Raw genomic sequence first — 12,597 nt, 5'->3', positions numbered from 1 at the left:
CCTACGGTTTCACCAAGATCCATCTATGAGTTCATCTAAGCAACGAGTGATAGGAGAGAGATTGCATCTACATACCACTTGTAGATCGCGTGCGGAAGCGTTCAAGAGAACGGTGATGATGGAGTCGTACTCGCCGTGATCCAAATCACCGATGACCAAGTGCTGAACGGCCAGCACCTCCGCGTTCAACGCACGTATGGAGCGGATGACGTCTCCTCCTTCTTGATCCAGCAAGGGGGAAGGAGAGGTTGATGAAGATCCAGCAGCACAACGGCATGGTGGTGGATGCAGCAGAACTCCGGCAGGGCTTCGCCAAGTTGCTGCAGGAGGAGGACGAGGTGTAGCAGGGGAGGGAGGCACCAAGACACAGGGTGCGGCTGCCCTTCCCCTGCCCTCCTTTATATAGGCCCCCAGGGGGGGCGCCGGCCCTAGGAGATCCCATCTCCCAAGGGGGGCGGCGGCCAGGGGGGGTGGAGTGCCCCCCAAGGCAAGTGGGGCGCGCCCCCCACCTAGGGTTTCCAACCCTAGGCGCAGGGGGGGCCCAGGGGGGCGCACCAGCCCACTAGGGGCTGGTTCCCCTCCCACTTCAGCCCACGGGGCCCTCCGGGATAGGTGGCCCCACCCGGTGGACCCCCGGGACCCTTCCGGTGGTCCCGGTACAATACCGGGTGACCCCGAAACTTTCCCGATGGCCGAAACAGCACTTCCTATATATAATTCTTTACCTACGGACCATTCCGGAACTCCTCGTGACGTTCGGGATCTCATCCGGGACTCCGAACAACATTAGGTTTGCTGCATACTCATATTCATACAACCCTAGCGTCACTGAACCCTAAGTGTGTAGACCCTACGGGTTCGGGAGACATGCAGACATGACCGAGACGGCTCTCCGGTCAATAACCAACAGCGGGATCTGGATACCCATGTTGGCTCCCACATACTCCTCGATGATCTCATCGGATGAACCACGATGTTGAGGATTCAAGCAACCCCGTATACTATTCCCTTTGTCAGACGGTATGTTACTTGCCCGAGATTCGATCGTCGGTATCCCAATACCTCGTTCAATCTCGTTACCAGCAAGTCACTTTACTCGTACCATAATGCATGATCCCGTGACCAGACACTTGGTCACTTTGAGCTCATTATGATGATGCACTACCGAGTGGGCCCAGTGATACCTCTCCGTTATACGGAGTGACAAATCCCAGTCTCGATCCGTGTCAACCCAACAGACACTTTCGGAGATACCTGCAGTGCACCTTTATAGTCACCCAGTTACGTTGTGACATTTGGTACACCCAAAGCACTCCTACGGTATCCGGGAGTTACACAATCTCATGGTCTAAGGAAGAGATACTTGACATAGGAAAAGCTCTAGCAAAACGAACTACACGATCTTGTGCTATGCTTAGGATTGGGTCTTGTCCATCACATCATTCTCCTAATGATGTGATCCCGTTGTCAATGACATCCAATGTCCATAGTCAAGAAACCATGACTATCCATTGACCAATGAGCTAGTCAACTAGAGGCTCACTAGGGACATGTTGTGGTCTAAGTATTCACATGTGTATTATGATTTCCGGATAATACAATTATAGCATGAATAAAAGACAATTATCATGAACAAGGAAATATAATAATAATCATTTTATTATTGCCTCTAGGGCATATTTCAAACAATCTCCCACTTGCACTAGAGTCAATAATCTAGTTACATTGTGATGAATCGAACACCCATAGAGTTCTGGTGTTGATCATGTTTTGCTCGCGGAACAGGTTTAGTCAACGGATCTGCGACATTCAGATCCCTATGTACTTTGCAAATATCTATGTCTCCATCTTGAACATTTTCACGGATGGAGTTGAAACGACGCTTGATGTGCCTGGTCTTCTTCAGAAACCTGGGCTCCTTGGCAAGGGCAATAGGTCCAGTGTTGTCACAGAAGAGTTTGATCGGCCCCGACGCATTGGGTATGACTCCTAGGTCGGTGATGAACTCCTTCACCCAGATTGCTTCATGCGCTGCCTCCGAGGCTGCCATGTACTCCGCTTCACATGTAGATCCCGCCATGAGGCTCTGCTTGCAGCTGCACCAGCTTACTGCCCCACCATTCAACATATACATGTATCCGGTTTGTGACTTACAGTCATCCAGATCTGTGTTGAAGCTAGCGTCAACGTAACCCTTTACGACGAGCTCTTCGTTACCTCCATAAATGAGAAACATGTCCTTTGTCCTTTTCAGGTACTTCAGGATATTCTTGACCGCTGTCCAGTGTTCCTTGCCGGGATTACTTTGGTACCTTCCTACCAAACTTACGGCAAGGTTTACATCAGGTCTGGTACATAGCATGGCATACATAATAGATCCTATGGCTGAGGCATAGGGGATGACACTCATCTCTTCTTTATCTTTTGCCGTGGTCGGGCATTGAGCCGAGCTCAATCTCACACCTTGCAATACAGGCAAGAACCCTTTCTTGGACTGATCCATTTTGAACTTCTTCAAAATCTTATCAAGGTATGTGCTTTGTGAAAGACCTATGAGGCGTCTCGATCTATCCCTATAGATCTTGATGCCTAATATGTAATCAGCTTCTCCAAGGTCCTTCATTGAAAAACACTTATTCAAGTAGGCCTTAATGCTGTCCAAGAATTCTATATCATTTCCCATCAAAAGTATGTCATCTACATATAATATGAGAAATGCTAGAGAGCTCCCACTCACTTTCTTGTAAACGCAGGCTTCTCCATAAGTCTGCATAAATCCAAACGCTTTGATCATCTCATCAAAGCAAATGTTCCAACTCCGAGATGCTTGCACCAGCCCATAAATGGATCGCTGGAGCTTGCATACTTTTTTAAAATTCTTAGGATCGACAAAACCTTCCGGCTGCATCATATACAGCTCTTCCTTAAGATAACCGTTAAGGAATGCCGTTTTGACGTCCATCTACCATATCTCATAATCATAGTATGCGGCAATTTCTAACATGATTCGGACGGACTTAAGCTTCGCTACGCGGGAGAAAGTCTCATCATAGTCAATCCCTTGAACTTGCCGATAACCCTTAGCTACAAGTCGAGCTTTATAGATGGTGACATTACCATCCGCGTCCGTCTTCTTCTTAAAGATCCATTTGTTTTCTATCGCTCGACGATCATCGGGCAAGTCAGTCAAAGTCCATACTTTGTTTTCATACATGGATTCTATCTCGGATTGCATGGCTTCTAGCCATTTGTTGGAATCTGGGCCCGCCATTGCTTCTTCAGAGTTCGAAGGTTCACCGTTGTCTAACAACATGATTTCCAGGACAGGGTTGCCATACCACTCTGGTGTGGAACGTGTCCTTGTGGACCTACGAACTTCAGTAGCAACTTGATCCGAAGTACCTTGATCATCATCATTAATTTCCTCTCCAGTCAGTGTAGGCACCACAGGAACATTTTCCTGAGCTGCACTACTTTCCGGTTCAAGAGGTAGTACTTCATCGAGTTCTACTTTCCTCCCACTTACTCCTTTCGAGAGAAACTCCTTTTCCAGAAAGGATCCGTTCTTGGCAACAAAAATCTTGCCTTCGGATCTAAGGTAGAAGGTATACCCAATGGTTTCCTTAGGGTATCCTATGAAGACGCATTTTTCCGACTTGGGTTCGAGCTTTTCAGGTTGAAGTTTCTTGACATAAGCATCGCATCCCCAAACTTTTAGAAACGACAGCTTAGGTTTCTTCCCAAACCATAATTCATACGGTGGCGTCTCAACGGGTTTAGACGGTGCCCTATTTAAAGTGAATGTAGCTGTCTCTAGAGCGTATCCCCAAAATGATAGCGGTAAATCGGTAAGAGACATCATAGATCGCACCATATCCAATAGAGTGCGATTACGACGTTCGGATACACCGTTACACTGAGGTGTTCCAGGCGGCGCGAGTTGTGAAACGATTCCACACTTTCTTAAGTGTGTACCAAATTCGTGACTTAAATATTCTCCTCCACGATCCGATCGTAAGAATTTTATCTTTCGGTCATGTTGATTCTCTACTTCATTCTGAAATTCCTTGAACTTTTCAAAGGTCTCAGACTTGTGTTTCATCAAGTAGACATACCCATATCTACTCAAGTCATCAGTGAGAGTGAGAACATAACGATATCCTCCACGAGCCTCAACGCTCATTGGACCACACACATCAGTATGTATGATTTCCAATAAGTTGGTTGCTCGCTCCATTGTTCCAGAGAACGGAGTCTTGGTCATTTTGCCCATGAGGCATGGTTCGCATGTGTCAAATGATTCATAATCGAGAGACTCTAAAAGTCCATCAGCATGGAGCTTCTTCATGCGCTTGACACCAATGTAACCAAGGCGGCAGTGCCACAAGTATGTGGGACTATCGTTATCAACTTTACATCTTTTGGAACTCACACTATGAATATGTGTAACATTACATTGGAGATTCATTAAGAATAAACCATTGACCATTGGGGCATGACCATAAAACATATCTCTCATATAAATAGAACAACCATTATTCTCGGATTTAAATGAGTAGCCATCTCGCATCAAACGAGATCCAGATACAATGTTCATGCTCAAACTTGGCACTAAATAACAATTATTGAGGTTTAAAACTAATCCCGTAGGTAAATGTAGAGGTAGCATGTTGACGGCGATCACATCGACCTTGGAACCATTCCCGATGCGCATCGTCACCTCGTCCTTCGCCAGTCTCCGCTTATTCCGCAGCTCCTGCTGTGAGTTACAAATATGAGCAACGGCACCGGTATCAAATACCTAGGAGTTACTACGAGTACTGGTAAGGTACACATCAATTACATGTATATCAAATATACCTTTAGTGTTGCCGGCCTTCTAGTCCGCTAAGTATTTGGGGCAGTTCCGCTTCCAGTGACCCATCCCTTTGCAATAAAAGCACTCAGTCTCAAGCTTGGGTCCATTCTTTGACTTCTTCCCGGCAACTGGCTTACCGGGCGCGGCAACATCTTTGCCGTTCTTCTTGAAGTTCTTCTTACCCTTGCCCTTCTTGAACTTAGTGGTCTTATTGACCATCAACACTTGATGTTCTTTCTTGATTTCAACCTCTGCTGACTTCAGCATTGAAAATACTTCAGGAATGGTCTTCACCATCCCCTGCATATTGTAGTTCAACACAAAGCTCTTGTAGCTCGGTGGGAGCGACTGAAGGATTCTGTCAATGACCGCCTCGTCCGGGAGGTTGATCTCCAGCTAGGACAGGCGGCTGTGCAACCCAGACATTTTGAGTATCTGCTCACTGACAGAACTGTTTTCCTCCATCTTACAACTATAGAACTTGTCGGAGACTTCATATCTCTCGACCCGGGCATGAGCTTGAAACACCATTTTCAGCTCCTTGAACATCTCATATGCTCCGTGTCGCTCAAAATGCTTTTGGAGCCCCGGTTCTAAGCTGTAAAGCATGCCGCACTGAACGAGGGAGTAATCATCAGCACGTGATTGCCAAGTGTTCATAACGTCTTGGTTCTCTGGGATGGGTGCTTCACCTAGCGGTGCATCTAGGACATAATCTTTCTTGTCTGCTATGAGGATGATCCTCAGGTTCCAGACCCAGTCTGAATAGTTGCTGCCATCATCTTTCAGCTTGGTTTTCTCTAGGAACGCGTTGAAGTTCATGTTGACATGAGCGTTGGCCATTTGATCTACAAGACATATTTTGCAAAGACTTTAGACTAAGCTCATGATAATTAAGTTCATCTAATCAAATTATTTAATGAACTCCCACTCAGGTTGACATCCCTCTAGTCATCTAAGTGTTACACGATCCGAGTCGACTAGGCCGTGTCCGATCATCACGTGAGACGGACTAGTCATCATCGATGAACATCTCCATGTTGATCGTATCTTCCATACGACTCATGTTCGACATTTCGGTCTCTTGTGTTCCGAGGCCATGTCTGTACATGCTAGGCTCGTCAAGTTAACCCTAAGTGTTTATGCGTGTGTAAAACTATCTTACACCCGTTGTATGTGAACGTAAGGATCTATCACACCCGATCATCACGTGGTGCTTCGAAACGACGAACTTTAGCAACGACGCACAGTTAGGGGGAACACTTTCTTGAAATTATTATAAGGGATCATCTTATTTACTACCGCCGTTCTAAGTAAACAAGATGCATAAACATAATAAACATCACATGCAATTATATAAAGTAGTGACATGATATGGCCAATATCATACAGCTCCTTCAATCTCCATCTTCGGGGCTCCATGATCATCTTCGTCACCGGCATGACACCATGATCTCCATCATCATGATATCCATCATCGTGTCCTCATGAAGTTGTCATGCCAACGACTACTTCTACTTCTATGGCTAACGTGTTTAGCAATAAAGTAAAGTAATTTACATGGCGTTCTTCAATGACACGCAGGTCATACAAAAATAAAGACAACTCCTATGGCTCCTTCCGGTTGTCATACTCATTGACATGCAAGTCGTGATTCCTATTACAAGAACATGATCTCATACATCACAATATATCATTCATTATTCATCACAACTTCGGGCCATATCACATCACATGACAATTGCTGCAAAAACAAGTTAGACGTCCTCTAATTGTTGTTGCATCTTTTACGTGGATGCAATTGGGTTCTAGCAAGAACGTTTTCTTACCTACGAATAACCACAACGTGATTTTGTCAACTTCTATTTACCCTTCATAAGGACCCTTTTCATCGAATCCGCTCCAACTAAAGTGGGAGAGACAGACACCCGCTAGCCACCTTATGCAACTAGTGCATGTCAGTCGGTGGAACCTGTCTCACGTAAGCGTACGTGTAAGGTCGGTCCGGGCCACTTCATCCCACAATATCGCTGAAGCAAGAAAAGACTAGTAGCGGCAAGCAAGTTGACAAGATCTACACCCACAATAAAATTGTGTTCTACTCGTGCAATAGAGAACTACGCATAGACCTAGCTCATGATGCCACTGTTGGGGAACGTTGCAGAAAATTAAAAATTTTCCTACGGTTTCACCAAGATCCATCTATGAGTTCATCTAAGCAATGAGTGATAGGAGAGAGATTGCATCTACATACCACTTGTAGATCGCATGCGGAAGCGTTCAAGAGAACGGTGATGATGGAGTCGTACTCGCCGTGATCCAAATCACCGATGACCAAGTGCTGAACAGACAGCACCTCCGCGTTCAACACACGTACGGAGCGGATGACGTCTCCTCCTTCTTGATCCAGCAAGGGGGAAGGAGAGGTTGATGAAGATCCAGCAGCACAACGGTGTGGTGGTGGATGCAGCAGAACTCCAGCAGGGCTTCGCCAAGCTGCTGCGGGAGGAGGACGAGGTGTAGCAGGGGAGGGAGGCGCCAAGACACAGGGTGCGGCTGCCCTCCCCCATGCCCTCCTTTATATAGGCCCCCAGGGGGGGCGCCGGCCCTGGGAGATCCCATCTCCCAAGGGGGCGGCGGCCAGGGGGGTGGAGTGCCCCCCAAGGCAAGTGGGGCGTGCCCCCACCTAGGGTTTCCAACCCTAGGCGCAGGGGGGCGGGGGGGGGGGGGGCACCAGCCCACTAGGGGCTGGTTCCCCTCCTACTTCAGCCCACGGGGCCCTCCGGGATAGGTGGCCCCACCTGGTGGACCCCCGGGACCCTTCCGGTGGTCCCGATACAATACCGGGTGGCCCTGAAACTTTCCCGATGACCGAAACAGCACTTCCTATATATAATTCTTTACCTCTAGACCATTCTGGAACTCCTCGTGACGTCCGAGATCTCATCCGGGACTCCGAACAACATTCAGTTTGCTACATACTCATATTCATACAACCCTAGCGTCACCGAACCTTAAGTGTGTAGACCCTACGGGTTCGGGAGACATGCAGACATGACCGAGACGGCTCTCCGGTCAATAACCAACAGCGGGATCTGGATACCCATGTTGGCTCCCACATACTCCTCGATGATCTCATCGGATGAACCACGATGTCAAGGATTCAAGCAACCCCGTATACTATTCCCTTTGTCAGACGGTATGTTACTTGCCTGAGATTCGTTCGTCGGTATCCCAATACCTCGTTCAGTCTCGTTACCGCAAGTCACTTTACTCGTACCGTAATGCATGATCCCGTGACCAGACACTTGGTCACTTTGAGCTCATTATGATGATGCACTACCGAGTGGGCCCAGTGATACCTCTCCGTTATACGGAGTGACAAATCCCAGTCTCGATCCGTGTCAACCCAACAGACACTTTCGGAGATACCTGTAGTGCACCTTTATAGTCACCCAGTTACGTTGTGACGTTTGGTACACCCAAAGCACTCCTACGGTATCTGGGATTTACACGATCTCATGGTCTAAGGAAGAGATACTTGACATAGGAAAAGCTCTAGCAAAACGAACTACACGATCTTGTGCTATGCTTAGGATTGGGTCTTGTCCATCACATCATTCTCCTAATGATGTGATCCCGTTGTCAATGACATCCAATGTCCATAGTCAGGAAACCATGACTATCCGTTGACCAACGAGCTAGTCAACTAGAGGCTCACTAGGGACATGTTGTGGTCTAAGTATTCACACGTGTATTACGATTTCCGTATAATACAATTATAGCATGAATAAAAGACAATTATCATGAACAAGGAAATATAATAATAATCCTTTTATTTTTGCCTCTAGGGCATATTTCCAACAGCGTGCCCCTGGGAAGATCTAGTGTGCCGTCGTCCTTCAGCTGTGCCTCGAAGATGATGTTTTGGTGTACCACATCATACACTCGCCCTCCATACCAGGTGAGCTTCACGATTTCTTGTCTCGGGAGGACGTATACTTCTGTGGGGCAGCCATCGAAGGGGACAAATAGAAGCTGGAGCCGTACAACCTTGATTTGAAAAGCATCGCTGACCTACAAACCAGAATCAAAATTCCTGTAGAATTTCGTGATAAACACACACCATCCCTATTTGACGTAGCAAAATTTGTGCTCGGTACAAATCTTCAGAAGGATGACGAGACGGTGGCATTAAGGTCGTCTGAATGGGAGAGTTATCCCTTGACGTACGAGCAGATAAAATACGCTGCCCTCGATGCCCGTGTGAGTTTCGAGATAGCTGCAAGGTCCAAAGAGCTTGTTGCGAAGCCGTCTCCCACGGAGAATGAGAACAACAACAACAACAAGAAGAAGAAGAAGAAGAAAAGGCTGCACCAGCAGGAGGGCATTATGGATGGATGAACTATCTCCTGTCTTGTAAAAAAAATATTCCCTCTCGGTGTATATTGATATATATGGACTATTTCGATGGTGTGCATGTCTTTGGAACAGAGTAGTAGCGTGGGTCCGCTTGACTATAAGGAACTATTTATCCGCATATATAGCTTTCTCTGCTACTCCTTCCAGTGATCGGTATGCAGTGCATGTGTCCATAGACATGACAGCTTGTCCATGGAAGTTCAACTACGGCGACCATCACGTTTCATCTCGCGATTCCCATGACGCCTCTCCAACCCACGGCGCCACGCCCCTCCACGTGCGCCTGACCCCTCTCGGCCGCACCGCCCCTGTGCCTTTGTGTGCATGTGGGCCACCTAAAATGCGGTGAGCATCATGTTTCTACAACAGCCACATGCGATTCCCACGACACCGCTCGAACACGTGACACCACACGTCCCCTGATCTGCGGCTCACCCCTCTTGGCCCCACTGCCCCTCTGCCTTCGGGAGCATTACATGTGGACCAGTCACTTATAGGGCCCACATGTTATTGACTCAAAGGCGCTGAAGCTCAGCCCCGACGGCCCTGAGAGGGAAATGTAACTCCTGCGCCAGGGCTTGTGGTGCTCCCGCAGCACGAACTCGTGCCAAACTCGAGATTTGTTTCTTTACTATACATGCACGCAATGATTTAATGGACATTGTAATCTCAACATGTGATGGGGAGCTCAAAATTTGAATTTGAAACTTATAAAATGAAAAGATTCAAAACAAATAAACTGGGAGAGAGGGAGTATATCGTAGGATGTGTCCCATACAAAATAAGTCCCCTGGTTTGTCACCGCGAAGATGCGGTTAGAAAGTAGCACAACGTCTTCCTACTCGTACGGCAACAAATCGGCCGCAGATAACATGGTCTGCCTTTCACCGCCATGTGCAAGGTTCGTGCTATCTTATTCAATCTCACCGTGGTTCCATCATACCAATTCATGCGGTGGCCCGTTGCATGGCTGATCCCAATGCTGGACAAAGGTTCTACGAGAACGGTGTCACCGTTGTAAATGTTGTGCAAATTGATGTTGGTACCCTCCCGTACATATGCAAGCCAATCTCCACTTGCACCGAGCCTAACCTGTGAAACAGTGGGCAGGGGGAGAATTTGGAAATGGACATGGAAGTAGTCTTTAGAATGCATTTACTACGTGATCAAACTCATCTTACCCGCTCATCGGAGGAAATCTGAGGGCCCCTCAATGTCGGCATCTCAACGGGCGTCAACTTGCAACTACGGCCACGCCGTGCTGGAGAGACCCCCAAGGAAACATCCTCGTGCGTTCCATGGAACATCAAGATGCATTTGTATGAGTAGTTTATCTTGTGAGAGAAAAGGATGAACGAGGGAAGGCCTCTAGAGATAGAGATGGACACTACTACTACCAATGTGCTGGCCCGTGCGTTGCAATGGATCCAAGTAGTAGAATAATACTTGTTCACGTGCTTGAAATATAAACACTCTAGTTTTGATATACATGTGTCAGCAGACATGACAGCTTGTCCATGGAGGTTGAACCACGGCGACCATCACGTTTCTTGTTTCTACCACTGCCACACCCACACGCGATTCCCACGACGCCGCTCCAACCCACGGCACGACGTCCCCCGATGTGGACATGGATCCTCTGACGGGGCTATCACTGCCTTGCCCTTCCTTTCCTTTGCTGACAGGTGGGCCAGCCACATTTAAGGTCCGCATGTCATTGACTCATAGGCCGGGCACTAAGCCACTGAAGTTTGGTCCCGTGGGCCCCGAGAGGGAAATGTAACTCCTGCGGCAGGCCTTGTGGTGCTCCCGCGGTACGAGCTCGTGCCAAAACTGGAATTTGTTTCTTACTACTACCAACTAGTACTAGTAAGGTACACATGCATTGCACGCATGAGATTCTAGTGGTTTGTGCATTATGCTTCTACATGTGGAGTTTTCTGGATTCTAACATGTGGCAAAATCTGGTGGAATGTAAGGTTAGGCAAGTTTGATTAACTTAGGTGAGTGTTTGGTTCAAGCCACACCATAGGCAAGCCACACTAAGGCCCCACATGACATACACACAAAAAATGTGGCAAGATTCCCTTAGGCTTGCCAACTTGTGGCTCTCATTTTGAAGAACTAATAACTTTGCCTAAGCTTAGTTGTGGCAAAGTTAGTCATGAATTAAGTTCAACCATGGAGTCCTCTAGATTATACATGTGGTAGAATCTGGTGGATGATATCCAATGGCCAGTAGTGCTCGGATTTGACATCTTTGTACTGTCGGATTGGCTTCATCCAATGACCAACTTTCAAAGTTTTTGCACACACTATATAGGGGGTATAGACATAGATGTGTCGGTCCGTTGCAATGGATCCAAAGTATATCTATTTAGTGGAATGCACTCTAAACACATTATCTATTTATTTTTCTCTAACCTTTCGTAGCCGTGCAACCAAGCCACATAAGCTTCATGGGTGCCCCCCACATCATATTATTCATACTATGTTGATTGAAAAAAAGATAAATCACCCAAAACAAGATCTTCCCGTTTTTTGTTCCTACCATGTTGTGTTGTGCACCTACCTACTAGTTGTATAGTGGTAGTACTAGTAATATAGTTAGGAGTACAAACTTGGTACTAGTAGGAGTAGTACTAGTACGGAATGCTCCTACTCTATCAACGAGCCCCATCTGACACCAAATTTCTTCGCTTCCGTGCTACAGCTAGATCTTCCCCTCGTTTCTGTTTTCCAACCCGACGGCGAGCGGGGTGTCGGTTTTCTCAACAGCGGTCCCACATGAAAGTGAAAATTCTAGGCAACACGCCTTCCCTAAGCTATGTGTCGTGCCAGACGGGCCGTGGAGTACTCCTGATTCTCGGGCGTGTGGGGGTGCGACGCGAACGCGGCAGGCCTTTTCCTTTTACTAGCAATGTGCCCGTGCGTTGCAACGGATCCAAAGTAGTAGAATAGTAGTATTTGTTACACAAACTTGAAAGAAATCACTATTGTTTTGATATACTCCTAATATATTATTCCCTCCGTACCTAAATATTTGTCTTGAGATTTCAAATGGACTATCACATACGGATTATATAGACATATTCTAGTGTTTCTAGCAAGATGCCCGCGCGTTGCACGAAGTTGATGGAAAAGGTAAGCACAACTTATAAATTGACGGATGGAGTACTAGTTACAGTGATGCATATAATTAAGCAAAGGGATCGCACATGTCGGTATTGACTAGAACGAGAATGCAATAGCACAATAAGAATTAAGGCCACGATGATGCGATTGCAGTGGTGGTTATAGAAGGCAAGAAGAAAGAT

Source organism: Triticum dicoccoides, chromosome 4B (assembly GCF_002162155.2).
Source record: "Triticum dicoccoides isolate Atlit2015 ecotype Zavitan chromosome 4B, WEW_v2.0, whole genome shotgun sequence".
Lineage (NCBI taxonomy): Eukaryota > Viridiplantae > Streptophyta > Magnoliopsida > Poales > Poaceae > Triticum > Triticum dicoccoides.
This window is presented reverse-complemented; position numbering follows the sequence as displayed.